The sequence below is a fragment of the Bidens hawaiensis genome, unplaced genomic scaffold, assembly GCF_021521415.1.
Source record: "Bidens hawaiensis isolate Kalapana, Puna unplaced genomic scaffold, B.hawaiensis_p1.1 tig00010099_1, whole genome shotgun sequence".
In the NCBI taxonomy this organism is placed as follows: Eukaryota; Viridiplantae; Streptophyta; class Magnoliopsida; order Asterales; family Asteraceae; genus Bidens; species Bidens hawaiensis.
In genome coordinates this window covers 323,945-339,780 of record NW_027491761.1, presented here as the reverse complement: position 1 = coordinate 339,780, position 15,836 = coordinate 323,945, and positions in this window count along the sequence as shown.

Below are 15,836 nucleotides of genomic sequence, written 5' to 3'. Positions count from 1 at the left end.
GTGGAATCAATAGTAATCAAGATTGTGCAATAATAAAACAATGATAACAAACACATAAGAGACTCAAAAGATTTTCATTGACATTAATCAATAATACAAAAGAATAACTTTAGGTTTTCTAGGTAGAATGTCAGGTGTGGTTGCTTTCTGTATGAAAATATTATGTCTTCTTAGGAAGTGTGTAATCTGATGTTTTTCACCGTTGTCATGAATGTGACCTGGTATTTTCTTAAATAGCCAAACATGAGTCCGTCTAGAAACCCTGATCATTGCTAAAACCAATGTTTTCATACCCGGACCGGACATCGACCCGGACGTCTTACCGGGTCACAGCTCAGACCGGCTCGGGAGGTCGGACCGGATGTCGACCCGGATGACGAGCATGATCAAATTCTTAAAAAAACATAGTTGCTCGAGATTCTATTACTATTTTCCATAAATGATTATATCACAAAAGTGAATGATGAAGGTTATTTTACCTAAATTAATGCTTCTGTATATAAATTTATATCACAAATGTGGATGATAAAAGTTTTCTAAATTGAGGGACCTAAATTGTACCTAACAATTTACCATTTTGTTCCATTGCCGCCAATTTAGTGTTTTCTCACTTATGGGTCGTTATTTGCATATTTAAGATTAATGTTTCATAGAAATGGACATAAATTAACCCTGGCCAGTTGGCTCTGGTAATATTTATTATACTTTTATCTTGGGTGACCTGGGTTTGACTCCCATCTCATACATAATTTTTTATTTAATTAAAAACATAGGCTTTAACGGTCCAACCGCCGGTTCGCTGGATCCGGTCGGGTCGCAACCCGCTAGACTCGGCCGGGTTATTAAAAAACGGGTTTATACTCCGAAACGGACCGAAGTGCATAGCAGGTCCGGTCGAACCGGCCGGTACAGTCCGGGTTTCAAAACAATGGCTAAAACATATTCAAACATATTCAAAATTATTACATGTGTCAGATAGGTATTCAAGTAACTTTTGTCTTTATCGAGCAAACCTTGAAATCCATAAGTGTGTTGTAACAGTTCTCCGGGCAAGCTTTTACATATGAATATATTTCTTAGAAAATATTCTTCAATCACACTTTAATTTTTATTCATATAATCAAACTTTTCTCGACAATATCCTATGAGCAAACGTGTTCTTCTTGATCTCTTCAACCTTTTTTTAAACACTTATTCTAGCAAACTAAGTGTGCTTGGGTACTATAGCTTTCTAGAGGTTGAACCTTGATCGTAGAAGTCCTTATAATAATTCCTTTTACATCTACAAGTGTGCTTGAGATCATCATTATTGAAACCTTGCTCAGCCAACAATTTACTTGGTTTAAGCTTGGCTAAGTCAAGAGTTTGCTCTAAAACAAACCTTGCTCGACTAAAGAACAACCTTGCTTGATGAAGTGTAATTTGCTCGAACTAAACACTTAGAAGAATTCCAGAAGATAACCTTGCTCGATGTAAGATACCTTGCTTGAATAAGTATCAGGTTTGCTCGAAGTGCCTAGTTTGCTCATATTCCATACTTCGCGTATATCTTGAGGAGGTTGAGAAGATTCCAATCTTCCTTCATCATTTTTGTTCCCAACAAGTAGTGAAGAAAGTAGTAATGATGATTATTCAGAGGATGAAGATAATGATAACAATGATAATGCTCAAAATTATGATGATAATATTGAAGAAAATGAAAAATGTGGATGTCAATATTGAGAATGACAATGGAGATGATGGTGTTGAGAATGTTGAAGGGAATGACATGGAGGACCTAGTTGTGGTTGAGATGGAGCTTGATCCAGTTTTAAATGATGATCAGATGTGTTGAAGAATATGGAGGTTGATGATGTCGTGAAACAAGTAATGCAAGATATACATGTTGGTACACCACCAACCTCACTAGACCATTTTCTTTCTACTGATCAATATATTCCTTCCTTAGCCCATGATGTTTTAACTAACCCCTCATATGCACCCTATATTCCATCATCCCCAAACTCACTTATTCATGAACTTCACATATATTTACCAATTTTTGAAGAAGAGTATAATCCAGAGTATGTACTTGTTTCATAAATTCCTAGAGAAATCCCCAATTACACAAAAACAATATGACCAATCCACACATCAATCCTCCCCAAACCATTCCCAAACTGATAATCTTCTTATTCAATCCCAAAACCCATTACCAAATGAATCATCACCCATAGTCCAAGACATTGAACCAAATCAACCCTCAACTGCCAATCCTGAACTAGAATCATTCCAATTTTCCCCACCACAATCACCCAATTCCCTTTATTACACTCTACTCTCTAGAAACTTTTATTTGATAATTGAAGTAAATGAGATGCCAAACAAAAACAGAGAGCTAGAGAAGAGATTGTAAGAAGCATTGAATGAAATTCAAACCCTAAAATCAAAGGGCTCTGAGGTTGAGAAGACCTCAAGGGCACCAAAACAGTGGGAGAATATTACACACACTGAGAATGCATTGGACTTGTTATCAGTGTATGAAAATGAAACATCAGAAGAGGAAGAGAATTTCATTACTCTGGGAGAAAATGAAGAAAATGTTATTGATAAAGATGCTGATACAGATGTTGAAACAGTTATTGATCAAGATGCCGATACAATGTTGATACAGATGGTATTGATACAAGTGTTGATACGGAGGTTATTGATACAAATGCTGATATAGAGTACATTAATCAAGTAGTTGAAAAATTGGTGGATGAAAATAATCCAGATTTGGATGTTCTATATGGAAGAGAGATTGATGTGTTGATAGAAGATGATCCTGATTTGGAAATTCTATATGGTGATTTTGATAATATAGAAACATTAATAGTTAATGAGGTGGAAGGTACAGATAAAAAAATGGAGGAATTATTTAGAGAAATTGATGATATGACACCACCATCATGAGGAATATTGGACCTTCTCATCCAATCACTGATGATGACAAGAGCAAGAGAATCAAGGGTAAAGTTGTGGTTGAGGATGAAAGCCAACTACACCCTTTGAATGAAAAGATTTCAAGTTCAAATGATCATATTGTTGACCAAGATGAATCTGTTGTGAAAGAAAAAATATTACATGATCAACTTTTGAGTGAAATGTTGACAGAGAATTTGTAAATTATATGCTATCTGAGAAGGAATTGGATAAACAAAGACTGATCATGGAGCAAATTGAAATTCAAAATCAGGTGAGACAAGAAGTTAAAGAAGATATTGATCAATAGATTCTAAAGTCTCTTTTAAAGTTGAAAAATGATGAAGAATTGGAGAAAGCAGCAAAGAAAGATCTTGAAAATGTTCTTCAGATTGTAGTAAAATCATCTGAAAAGAATCAAAAGACTGAAGTTATTGTTGAAGAACAAGTTAAGGAAGTGGACATGAACATGAAATCTGAAAAGATTGATGAAGGTGTTAAAATTGATACAAGAATTTGGTTAGAAGAAACAGTAATATATAAAAGAAAAAGACAAAGAGTCGCTTCCAAATGAGCCGTTTATTGATGAGCCTATTAAGAAGTGCCTTTAATGACCCATCTTAATGAGCCTATTAAAGAAGTGCCTTTAAGGCAGGTTGGTCTAAATGAGCCGTTTATTGGTGAAAATAATCATGAGGAAGAATCTCCTGAAGCAAAATGACCAAAAAATTGATAATATAAATATAGAGGAGAGAAAAGACTCAACACAAAGGGCTGGTAAGATGAACAAAAATGAAGAACCTGAAGAACCTTTGAATCCTATTCCTCTAAGGATCATTAGACCTGGTGAAGAATTTGAGTTTGATCAAGATAAGCCTCAAATTTCCGCTCTTGATGACTTGTCAGATGATGAAGATAATAATGAAGATGTTAGTAAGGATGTAAATGTTGAACAAGCTCTACCACGGATCCATATGACACGTAAACACTATGAAAATATAAGATCAAGGATGGAAGAACTGAAAAGACAAAATCCAAGAATTATAGATTTGTTGAAGCATGGTATGGGATATGATTTGATCAAGGATCTGAGTGACAAATATCTTGAATATCTGATTGATAAAAAGGTACAAGAACTCAGAAAAGAAGAGTGTTGAGGCTGACATATTACTCACTGCACATATAGTTTTTTTGATATCAATTAACTATGATCCAAAAACAATAAGGAAAATGAATCTAAAAAAAGAATAAGGCTGGTCTTAGCAATAAAAGAAAAGAAAAGGAAAGAAACTGCAAAAAGGGAACAAAAGAAGAAATAGGAGGAAAAGAAAATGTTGGCGAAAAATGAGAAAGATATGAATTAGTATGGAGGAAATTTTGGATTCCTGATTGAGCATGGATACCAGTATGAGTATGTGGACTCCATGAACAGCAAAGAAATAGAAGCAAAGTATCAATTAGTGAAAAGAAAAATTGAAAATAATGCTAAGAGAGCTGCTGGAGATATTAAACAAAGACAACAAAAAGAAAAGAGAGAAAATGAAAATGTTGAACTCACAAGAAAACAAGAAGTATGGCATACAAATGTGATAAATGACAGAGGTTTTTCTGTTCAAGAGTTCAACAAGCTTTCTAACACACAAAAGATTAAACTATATGACGTGGAATTCTTGAAATCTAGAGACATTGCTATGAAGAAGAAGACGAAGAAGAAGAAGAAGAAAAAAGAGGTTGAAGAAAAAGAAGAAACTCATGAAGAAAAGAAAAGAACTGAAAAGAAAAATCCTGAAAAGAAAAGTATTGACTTCTCAGCTGAGAAAGAATGTATGAAAAGATTTTCGACTGCTAGGGGTATCTACGAAGAAGATTTCAACAATCTAACAAAACTGCAAATGAAGAATATTTATGAGCTTGAATTGAAGAAGTACAAAGAATAGATGGATCAACAAATAAATGGTCTACAAAGAAATAAAAATCAAGATAACTTGTTCTCAAATGTTGTGGCCGAACCGGGTGAAGAACAAGGTTCATCTTCAGATGCCTCAAAGCAAAGAGGTTGAACCTTGGGATTCTAAAGAAAGAATAAACATATTGAGAAAAGTTATGATGGTCTAGGGAAAGCCAAAGGGTGGGTTTGACAATATGCGTAAATCTCAACTACGGGAGACTTAAAAGAATCAAAGATCTATCATGAGGAGCTCCAAAGAGCAATATCAAACCTTCCTCACTTGTGTCTGCAAAACATGTAATACAAGAGCATCATCAGTTATGTCACACCCTTACCAAAGGCGGCGGAACATGCCGGGATGCGACGGATCACCCATAAGCGTATGACAATATTTAAAGCGACAATATTTAACAACTCATTTAATTTACAAAATCATATGGTGTCACATAACATGTTCATACAATGATCATAATAAAACATAGCAAATAAATATATTGTTCATTTTGCTAATATCCTAAAGGTATTTGTGACGTTTTCTTCAAGCTCCCAATATCAACCTAAATGCAAACCTGTAGGATTTCATAAAATAAAGTTTATCAACACAAAGGCGGGTGAGCAATTCATAGTTTTGAAACAATATGTATATAATAAGAAATGTCCACAATCTTGTATACGAAACAATAAATAATATCAATTATTTGGATAACGAAACGAGTTATAGTTACCACTAATAAGAATACATTAACGACACCTTGCTATATGGGGTTGCCAAATAGACTAGGATTTATAGTTACCGTTAATAAAAATACATTAACGACACCTTGCTATAAGGGGTTGCCAAATAGACTAGGATTTATAGTTCAACCAACCAAAAGCGGTAAACACATAAACATATAAGCATGTACGCATAGAACACCAAATCAAGCATTTATTTAAGTAAAGTATACAATAACGTTTGTGGTTTAAGACTCGAGTATAAAGCATTTAATTTGAATAAGTCTGAAATGTCACCCCCAAAACGAAAGATGGAAAACGGGGTATGAAAGTACTCACTTTTAAGTAAGAAACTTGATTCGGAAAAAGTCGGGTAATCGGAAGAACGAGTCTAACGAGCAAAGGCTAAATAAAAATAAAAGCCTTGAATTAGAAACGTTGTTTTGGGAAACTTTAAAAATAAAAGATAAGAAATGTAAACAATTAAAGTTTAAGGTTTAAAAAGTAATTATTTAAGAACTTGTAATAATAACCCTTAAAAATGTAAGTTTGCTCGAAACCGGGTTAAGGTATCTAACCTTAATATTTACTCAACCTATGTTAAGTAATAAGGTGGGTAAAAATGCAAGAATGCAAGTCCGTTTGGAATATAGATACTAAAACGGGTTTTTAACGAGTGTTCGGGTTGTTGGTTCGGGTCTTGATAATTGGTCAAACCCAAAATCAACTTTCCAAAATAATAAATTTTATGAGATAACTCATAAAACTATTTTAACACTTAACCAAGTATGTAGATCTATTCTTTTAGAACTAACAACGCACGTTAAGCGAGTGTTCGGTTTGTCAGTCCAAACTTTGTTATAAGATCAAGTTGGATTCAACATTCCAAGTACTTTAATAAAATATTTAAAATCAGTTTGTAAAGTATTTTTAAATAAATATACAAGTCTTGATAGCTAAAAACACACTTGTGTGTCTTAAGCGAGTGAAAATCAGTTTAGTTCGGTTTGGTTTGGTTTCCATCTCACAAATAATTCATAGATGGTTTCCACATGCCCAAATATCAAAGAACTTGTATAATAATTTATAAATTATGAAACTTAAGTTTTACAACAAAAAAGTTAGCAATAAAGTCCTTAAACGAAAGTTTGGTTTTTGGTTAGGATCTAGTTTCGGGTTTAGACCGAGGTTAGAATCTACAAACCCGTAACCATAGAACTTATTAAAATGATTTTGAAAACTTAAATCTAACATAAATCATGTTTAAACAATTATTTAACAAAAACTAGTAAACAAAGTTCGGTTTACGGTCTATGGCTATTTACGGTTAAACCGAGGCTAGACTCTTAGAACCCTTAACCATGAAACTTGTAAATATGACAATCAAACTAAAATGAGCAGAAGTTAGACATGGTTAGTATATATAAACAATAAGTTATATATATATATATATATATATATATATATATATATATATAGAGCAAGGTTATAATAAAAAGTAACTTTTTCCTAGAAAGTGTAAGAAGAGATAATAGCCTTTAGATTAAAATGATCAAAAAGGGTATGATTGTAATTTTGCTTTTCTTGATTATTATGGTATGTAAATAATTAATTATATTAATCCATATTTTACTCCTTTTTAATAGACAATCTGTTTCCAGTATTATTTTTTTTTCTTAATCACGATACTTCTATTAATCTCCAGTATTATTTCCTCCAGCATTATTTTACATATACATTAGTCTGCTTAATCAATACCTATTACTCAACATGGAGACCTTCAATGATGGCCATCAATTAGGTAAAAAAAATCAACTACGTTCTATATGGTGTGTCATTGTTCTTCGATATATTGATAAAATCAATTTCTTTTTTTATTTTTAAACATTCTGGTAGATTAAGAATCCATACATTCTACATGGTGTGTTATCTTCTTCGTTAATATTGATCTGATGTTTTTTCGTTTTTATTTTTAATCATTATTGTAGGTTATATGGTATGTTATGTTCTTTGTTTATTTTTCATCTGATCTTTTTCGTTTTTTTTATTTTTAATCATTCTGGTAGGTTAAAAATCTATACGTATGGTGTGTTTTTTCTTCGTTTATATGTCTCTCATCTTTTTTGTTTTTATTTTTTAATCATTCAGGTTAGTATAATAATTTTTCCATGTAATTTTTCGTTTTAGTTAATGACTAATCTGTTTCGGTTTATAACATGTTGATTAAAAATCTATACATTCTATATAGTGTGTTTTGTCCATAGTGATCGTTGTTTAAACATATAGAGTTTATGATCGTGTGTTTTGGTGTTGTGTGTGTTGTGTTTATTATTCAAATACAGAGTGTTTTACGTGAAGTGTGTTACTGTTCAACCTTAAATTATTTTCCCATGCAGTGTGTTACTTCATGTTATCCAGTGTGATAGTTTATGCCTTCAACACTGATTGCATAAAAATAGGAGTGTTCTTCTTCTCCATTATTCTTCAACAACAACTTTAATTAAACACACCTATATGAAATCGGAAGTGAAACCGACAATAAAACCCACCGATGATTAAACAAAGACACACCAGACCAGTGTAAGACTAAATACATTGAACGACAAAAAAAATTGTGGACTATAATTGTTTATGGGTTTGAATAATACAAGAAGATTTTATTCTTGAGTGGATTTTGGAAGATCTATAAACTGATTGCATAAAAATAGGAGTTTTCACGATTAATAAGTTGACAATCTGCATGTTACAAATACATAATATGCCTAAAATACCCTTTAACACACCAATTTCAAGAGGTAAAATTAGACACTCCTTAATTTTCTCCAACTTCTCATCTTTACCATTGATTAACAAGATCTAACCACCCACATTTCTTCTTACACTTTTTAGACACACTCTTCTTTTTAAAATAACCCCTCCCTATATATATATATATATATTAAGAACACGAAGTCCTCCATGAAACATTGCCTTACGAGGCCTGAAACTTAACCAACCGGGTCTGGATAAGTAACTACCAAAGGTAATAAGGGGTGTATATTATATATATGTTGTGCCATATGATTCAAGTATTAATTTAGACTAAGTTAAGCAAACAAAAATGAAAAACTTCATCAGTTTGACTTTGAAAGTCAATCCTGACATAAACATGAAAATAACCTTGTATCATCTTTGAATTTGATTGAGGAAAGAGTTTATGAGCAGGGATTAATGTGGGAAAGTGTGGGGTATTTATAGGAAGAGCTTAATTTGGTTAAACAAGTGATTTAGGGGGTAAAACTTGGATTTAATGGACCAAAGAACCAACAAACAAGCATAACATGCAGGCCTGCCTGCTACTGTCATCACGCTACTCGACCCAGAGAGACTCCCCCATCAGGCCGCGATGGGGTTGAGGCTGGAATATTTTTACAACTTTCAAAAATGACTGTTTGGCCCCCGGAGCTCGTTTTATGTGATTTTAACATGTTTTAAGGCCCGAAAAGGATGTTTTCAAGACCCAACAAGTTTAAAACAATATTGTAACATAAAAACCATCATTTTTATTATATCATAAGTTTTAGTTTACAAAACGGGTCGGTTTACATGATAAACGGATCAAAAACGAATACAAACGAGTACAATCGGGACCCGATTTTGACGAATGTCACAAGTTAAAACATAACCTAGATAGAGAGGCCATGGACATGATCAAAACTTTATCAAAGGAAGGAGAGGATTATATTCATTTTTGATAAAAAGTAAACATGAAATAATCAGCATCTATGAGAAGAAGGGGCACTAAAGAAGAACTTGTATACTTCAACCTCAAGAGCTTCAAGCACAAGATTACCAATTCCCACTACAAGGTATGTGCATCAAAGAGAACAACGTCTACCAACATATGTTGACTTACCAAAAGAGTTGTATTTTGTCTCAAAAACAAAGACTTTGAAAGTGATTATAAGAAATGGTGTTGAAAAGACTATCATATTCAGTGATGATTTTAGAGACTTCAATGTTGAACAGCTAACTGAAATGGCTGGACTAGAACTGTTTGATTACCATCAAAGAGACAAGTTTGCTGGACAACAAAGAAGTTAACTATCTAAGTTAGTGTTGTAAGCGAATAGGACGTCCGGTGACTTCCGGTCGTCCGTTCATTTATGTTCGTCAGTTTAATAAATGAACCGGACATGGACAAAATATTTCATTCGGTAAGCTTAATGTACGAACACGGACCCAAGGGCCATATTGTTCGATAGTGTTTGTGAACGTCCGGTAACGTTCGTCCGATTATGTTTGGTGATGTCCGTCCGGTAACGTTCATCTGGTATCGTAAGTGTTTAGATCTATCCTGTATTGTAATTTAATTGTAGAATTTCTAGTGTTAGTAATCACACTTTTGTATTATTACGTATGTTTTATGTCTCTTATAATGATCCACTTTATGTTAATATATAATATTTGATTGTTATAAGATGTATTTCCAAATTTGTAGGTGAAGTTGTTTATAGATATGTTTGGAATTAATATGTAACCGTTTATATTTTTCCATTAGTGTCCGTTAATGCTCACATGTTCGTTTTTCCATTCCATTAGTACCTATTTACAATATTAACAGGAGAACATGGATAACTCAATTTCTTAATGGACGGACACGAACATGAATTTTCGTTCGGTAGTGTTTGTGAGATGTCTGTTTGTCCGTCAAAAGCTTAACGGATGAAAACATTCAGGATTTGATTCCGAATTTGGTGATTGATCGAACGTTGGTGAACGATGTTCTTGATATGGAACATATGAAAGCTGAAACGGTGCATCGTATGTTAATATATAGAAAAGAAAAGCCATAGGATAAACGGATGATTGGTCATATAATTAATCCGGATTACGTATGTCCTCCTAATGAGCGCTGGATCCACGATGATTCGGATTCCGAGCGTGAAGGGGGAGAAGGTGGGAACAATGATGGTGGAGATGATGATGAGAATGATGGTGATGGTGGAGCTGGTGAACGAGCTCTTAAAGAACAACAAGATGCAGTCGATGCTGCTCTAGCTGCCACCATGAAAGCTCAGCTGGAAAGAAAAAGAAAGGGTAAAGCTGTAGCTACTGGTGAACCATCAAAGAAGCCCTGTGTGTCTGCTGGGGCTGGGGTAATCATTGGAACCCCACCACCATGTCACACAACGCCTCAAAGCTCAGCGGTGCCGCTAACTACTAGCACTCCGATGCTTACTTTGACGACGACGTTGGTGTCACACGAGAGGCTCGGTCTTATTCCTCAAATGGCGTTAACCGAGATACCGAGACCTCCTGCTGCATTGTCTACAGTATCTCCTACCCCATCCATTAGACCTCCTCCTACAACTACAACTCTTCCTCCACCTCCGCCTAGTGATGTCTCATTCATGAGAATTACTCGGCCTCAAGGACCTGTTCAACCTGTTCATCTATCCGTATACAACTTGCCACCAGGTCGTCAAACTGAAATGCTGCTAAACCTGCTACATCTATATGAAAATAAAATGGTAGCTGACTGTCAAACTCAAGAACGACTCATGGAGAATCAACGACGAATGATGAGTTATATTTCTTTCTATTAGAAGGAGACTAAGTCATTACGTACGATTTTTGAGTCTCAGAAAGGTGAAATTAAAGGAACAAGAAGAGTTGATTTTACAATTAACTTGTAAAGAAGATGCCCTCAAGAAACTCAAGAATGATGATGATGATCCTGACGAATCTGATGCAGGAGGTGAGCCTAAACAATCGCATGGTTCATCCTCTGGTGCTGGTGTTAGTGGCGGTGATGATTTGAGCAAGCAGATAATTATTTATCAAGATCCAACAGCTGCCAAGCCAATTGAAATGATTGCAGCTAACACAGTGATATTTGTTGATGGATCAGGGATGGTTCGTAGTGTGGTAAACAGAGATGAGATAGAGGTTGGTGAGTTTGTGGTTAGATCCTTGACACGGGAATAGATTTCGATTTTGCTTGGGCTGAATGACGATCAGTTGACTGCTTTAGAGACTGAGCCTGATGTCGAAGTAATAACTGAGGAGGATTTGGAAGTTGATCCATTGTTTATGAATATGGATTTTGTTTATGAGGATGAAGAGATTGAGATGGAGGATGTGACTGCTGATGAGTACCCGGACTTGTATCAACACTCGAACGTTGATCAAGGTGCTCCGGTATTTCAAGAAGAGGTGTTTAAAGAGACTGAGGATGAATTGAAAAAGGTTGTGCAGCAAACAGTACCCTCACTCAAAGAAGTGACTGATGAGGACGTAGAAAGATGGTTCAAACGTCATAAAGTGGGTAAAATTATCAGTGCTTATCGTTATGTAGATCAAGAAATAAAAGATACTGCTGCTTGGGTTAAGGCTAATCAGGTGACTACCTTCAAGACCGTTTCAAAGGTACACGGTGACATTGTTTCATGGGCTTATGATTCGGACCTTAAGGTATGTATAATCAAGTGGGAAAAGGGTGTCCAGTATTACGAGAAGATAATGGATGTTTTAACTCTACCACGTTGGGATGTACGAACCCTCGCGAGACGTCCATTTATCAATCGTGGGGGTTACCGAACAGCTGAGTGGTTTCACCAACACTTACTGTTCGCGGTCAATCATGGCTTCAAATTCTTCAAGCCCCAGGTCCCAACACGTAAGCGCATTGATGAGATTGATCCAAGGACCGGTTGGAAGAAACTTGTCTTGAAAGTGAAGCCGCCAAAGACGATGAAAAAGGTTCCTGTGAAGACGATGCCTCAAGATTTGCATCTCTCTTTCAACCGCTGGTACTATGACAATCGTACTGGCGAGGCCGTCATTGTTCTAGGGAGAGGTCTGAAGACTAAGCTTATCAAGATAATCGACCCAATGTGGTTGGTTAATTTATCAGAGACCGACAACGATGTGCTACACAGGAAGCAGATTTTGTTTGAACGCCAAGAAGATTACGACCTGGCTATGCAATTCCAACGTGTGGTTCGTGTGTGTCATGAACATGGAATTCATAGTTGCAGAGACTGGCAATCCAAGCGCTTCAAATAAGTTAAAGACAAAGAGCTCAAGACGAGGGGGTGTTTGTTAGTGCACGGTTTTGCGTCTTGAGTCTTTGTATTTATCGTTAACGTTTTTGTCTATTAATTAATGTAATAATTAATGTATATTATTAACTAGTTCGTTAAGGTTAAGTCTAGTTCGCTAGGGATGTTAGCGAACTAAGACATTATAATGTATTCCCTCCTGATTCGTTAGGGGATGTTAACGAATCAGGGGGTGGTTCGTTATGTTAATTTATGTAACGAATGGGAAGCTGGTTCGCTAGGGGATATTAGCGAACCAGGTCACCTTCTATATATAGTGAACTACTGTTCACCTTTAATGCAAGTTTTTGAAAAGAGTTTTTGAGTGTTAATTAACCAATTGCTCTCTCTCTCTCAAGTTTCACCTTAACATTATTCATCTAATATATTGATAATATATACACATATTTATAACACTGAATCGGTTAATTATGAGCTAGATCCTTAATAGTACTAATCGGATATTCACAGATTTGAGATTTGTTATTGTTAGTGATTATTAATCCGGGGTCCAAACAATCTTTCCATTATCATATTTTTACTTGCTTTAAATTATTGTTATAAGTCACTTTAAAAATTACTTTTAAAAACTAAAACTTTGAAGATATTTCTTACGGTCATTTTAAAATGCAAAGATTTAATATTGAAATTTAATTTTATGTGAAAACCCATTTTTAAAACCCGACAAAGTGTGAAAAAAATCTTTAATAAAAATATGTATATATATCTCACACACACATTAGTATACTTGTATAATTTTTTGCATGAATATGTCCTTTCGAGTAAACTTGAATGTTTAATTGACAATTTTTCTCATTCGAGCATACTTGATAAATTCTTGATGTGATTATATTTTTGATTATGTCTGATTTCTTTGTTTTTGAAATTTAAGTGTTTTTTAGCAAACTTTGTTTCTCGAGCACACTTTATGTTTAGAGCACACTTCTATGTTAAGCATTGACATTATAAGTGTCCTCAAGCATACTTAATGTTTTGGAGTATTGTGGAGTAAACTTTGTTCTTTGAGTATACTTGATAGTATATCTTTGGACAAAATTAACTCTTTGCTTGTTTATTGTTATTTCGAGTAAACTTTAGAATGTTTGATTATTTCCAGTAAGGTTTGACAAATAAGAATCTTTCTAAGATATTTTATTGCTAACTTTATTTGATTTATAGTAAACTCCTTTTTCTTAACTTATTTGTAATTTTTCTAATAAAGTTAAATCAATCAAACCTTATTTTCGAGCAAGCTTTGGTAAAATACATTGGCCGAGCAAGCTTTGTGTTTAAAAACTTGAAAATGGGATTTTTGGCAGTATACTAAGACTAAACGACAAAAATACTTTGAAACCCATTTTCAAACACAAAGGATATAGTATAAAAGGGAGACTTAGAAAAATTTTCATTCACTTTTTCACTCTCACACTCTCTCTCTCTCTCTTATATTATACCCAGCTTACTCGCAACCTAAGTCATTGAACCGTTGCTCAACAAATCACTCTATAAATTATCATCCACCCTAGTTCCGACTTGGTTATTAGTTGTCGAATAACAGATATGGTGTATCAGTTCGAACCAAATCACATTATGTGTGTGTTTCTCCAAATAACTGAGGAGAATCAACCACTAGAGTTAATGATAGACTGGCTTATACGATCTAATCTACGGTTCGCCCTGACTGGAATCCCTATAATCTACATAAATCAACATACAGATTTCTGGAGATTAGCACAGTACGTGGAGGATGTAAATGGCATGAGGATTGAGGCCAATGTGCTTGGAAGAGAAGTGGAAGTTACTGAACAAATAATTCGAACAAGTCTTTAGTTGAACGACAACTTTGCTTACCAAAATTCATATTCCCAACAAAGGTTGTTAAGGGTATTTCAGGAAACAATGGGCTACCAGGGGAACATCAATGAGGGACAGTTCCAAAAGCAAATGTTTCCTTTAATATATCGTTTTCTTATACATCACATCATTCAGAGTTTGACTCCTCGAAGGGGTACCTGGACCTTAATGAGCAGAGATATCTCAACAGCCACTGTAGTTGTTCTTTATGATCTACCATTCAACATTTCAAGGACGATATTCGAAGGGATAGTGACAAATACAAGAAAGAGAGAGGTTGATAAATTTCTTATGTATCCGATATTTTTACAAATCATTTTCAACAGACTACACTCGTATTTACCAAACTGCTGGCGTAACACATGTTCTACAAGATCTAAATGTTTACAGGAGAATCAGCAGATTGAGTGCAACAAGTTTGTTTCATCTAGAGGTGGAGTTTGATATTCTTCCATGGTTGATTAATGATAAAGTTAGGGTGATGGCGGTTCATTCTTCACCATTTGTGAGCAGTGAGGAAGAAAGTGATGATGAGAGTGAAAATGAAGAGAGTGACTCTGATGATGATGATCATGATGTTGGAGGTGATGATTTGATTGTTGAGGAAGATGTAGTAGAGGTACAACCACATTTTGAAGGGGAGGCTGTTCATGATGAAATTATTTATGATATTATTCACCATACCACAACCTTTACACCGCCTGATTCACCAATGCAACCCCAAATCCATAAACCATACATTCAATCCCCACCACATTCATCACCTCAAACCTAAATCCATGATCCATACATATCATCACCACCACACTCACCAATCCAAACCTATACAAATGAACCAAATGTCTTTGATCCAATTGAACCTGAACCATACATACCCAAATTCATTGAAGCCCATCTGATAAACCAACCAGACACACCTTACCAATCACCATCCCAATCCATAAACATTGCCCAAACTGCCATTCTTTCTTCAACATCTAACCAAAGCCAAATTCCTTTGTTCCAAACCATTAACCCTTTACCACACATGTTCACCAATCATTCAATGCCCAGTTCATTAAACCCAACCCACCCAAACATCTTAACCAGAACCATTTCCATCTGGCAGTACACCATCCTCATCCTCAAGAATGAATCTGTTAGCAAGAAACTTTGATGTATTAGTTGAAAAGTCAAAGTTGAGGGCAAGAAACACAGAACTAGAGAAACAACTACAAGATGCCCTGTAGAAAGTTCAAACCATGTAGTCTGAGGTTGAGAAGACCTCAGATATACCAAAATAAGGGGAGAAT